This window comes from Belonocnema kinseyi, chromosome 8, assembly GCF_010883055.1.
Source record: "Belonocnema kinseyi isolate 2016_QV_RU_SX_M_011 chromosome 8, B_treatae_v1, whole genome shotgun sequence".
Classification (NCBI taxonomy): domain Eukaryota; kingdom Metazoa; phylum Arthropoda; class Insecta; order Hymenoptera; family Cynipidae; genus Belonocnema; species Belonocnema kinseyi.
The window spans coordinates 97,290,103-97,292,253 of NC_046664.1; positions in this window are offsets into that span (position 1 = coordinate 97,290,103).

The following is a 2,151-nucleotide window of genomic DNA, read 5'->3' on the forward strand; positions in this document are numbered from 1 at the left end:
AATTATGGTTGAAAATTTAACTATTTGGTTGAAAGCTTAACTCTTTCATTGAAAACTCATATTTTTTGCTTAAAATATTCAACTTTTTGTAGATAATTCGTCCTTTTTACTTTAAAATTAAATAATTTATTTAAAAGTTCATGTATTTTGTTTAAGATTTGTCTTTTTTTGTAGATCATCAATTTTCTTGGTCGAAAATTTATCTGATTGGTTGAAAATTTAACAACTTTGTTTAAAATTAATTTTTACTGTTAAAAATTATTTATCTTTATCTGAAAATGTAACTATTATATGATGATTAAAAATTAATCGTATATATTGGTTGAGTTGGAAAATCGTGTTTTTTGTAGAACATTAATCTTCTTGGTCAAAAATTGACCTTTTCCCTTGAAAATTTAACAATTTTATTGAAAATTCTTTTTTTTCTTGTACAATTCAATTTTTTAGCACAGTTTTTATCTGGAAATTGTACTATTCCATTTTTGGTTAAAACTTTATCCTGTACATTTTATTAGTTAAAACACCAATTATTTAATAGAAAATTAATTTATTTTGTTGAAAAGTAAACTTTGGGTTGAAAATTGATTTATTTTAATTAAAATTAATTTTTCAAACTAAAAAATCATTTTCAATTTTCTTAGCAATCACAACATTTTTTGTTATTCTTTTTAAATATTTTACAATTCTCAAAAAGGAAATTTTTGTTAGCACGTCAACATTTAAACTAGGTGTGCTACACTTACAGGCAGTTTTAGAAAATAATTCTTTATGCTTCTCTAAAGAGGCAATAACGGGTTTTTTTATTTCATCAAATTTTCCACAGATTATCTTCAACATGTGTACTTTCATCTCAAATTTTGTCCGAATTATTTTTTTGTAATTTAAAAATGGCGGATCAAAATATCTCAAAAGACGTGGCTAAATTTAAAAATGGAGGACGAAAAATATATTATTTCATTTGTATGTAATGTTCGTTTTAAAAACCTGTTTTCAATATATATATATATCGGCAATTTCACGTCAATCGGGCCACCTAAATATCCCGTAAACGGGTTTTTTTCATCGTATTTGGCACAGATTATCTTCAATTTGTGTACTTTCATCTAAAATTTTGTCAAAATTTTTTCACGAGGTTTTCACGATGGCGTCTGTCTGTCTGTCCGTCCGGCTGTCCGTCCGTAAACACGATAACTCTCGAAAAAAAGAACGAATAAAATTCATCTTTGGCACACTTTTTTAAGGTTGCAAAAGAAAGGACGAGTTCGTGAACCAGCCATTTTTGATGAAAATTCAAAAAGTGAGCGCATTTTGAGAATTTTTGAGACAACTTTTTTCTGAATTTGAAAATTCTATGTACGGATATTTATAGCATTACAAAGAAACAACAATTTATCCTTAACACATTTTTTGCCAAAAAGAAAATTCTCCGAGTTATAGCGTTTTCAAAATTTTTTTAATTAACCGAAAATCAAAATTTGAAGCCGAAAAACGCATGATATGAAAAAAGTCATAAGAAGAAACACTTTTCTTTTTGAAAGCCCGACAAAATTATCATAACCATTTTTTAGATTTTTAAAAAAATCAAAAATTCAAATTTTGATAGCACAAAAAATAATGGAAAATAAAAAATTCCATTTTGTGGACAAACTATGTAGGATACGAAAAAAGATGAATTAACAAAAATTGTGATCCCAAAAAAGATCTACAATTTCGTTAAGAATCACTTCTTCATTATATATATATATATAATTGAAATTTTGTCATAAGGACAACAGCAGGATTTCGCAGGGAGCGGGTGCTAATCTGAAAAACTGCACCCGCTTCCAGCGAAATCGCGGTAAAATTTCAGCCACAACAACGTCTCACAACCGTGAGAAAGGTGGTTACAGTCTGTAAAGGAATCAATCCGACGATCCAGCAAAAGCCTCGTGCACCCTAAGAACACGGAGTGACCCAAGGACAACCGCCTTCTGCATTTTTCCCGCAAGTGTTCTAGCATATTGTTGACACGCAGGGATGCTTTTTAGGCTATAAGAAAGTGAAAGCTTAGCACCTCCAAGAGCGCCGATGATAAGGACGATCAGTTTAACAGAATATTCCGGGTACAATCGTTGCAACTCCCTTATAAGGTCTCGATTCCTCTCTTTCTTT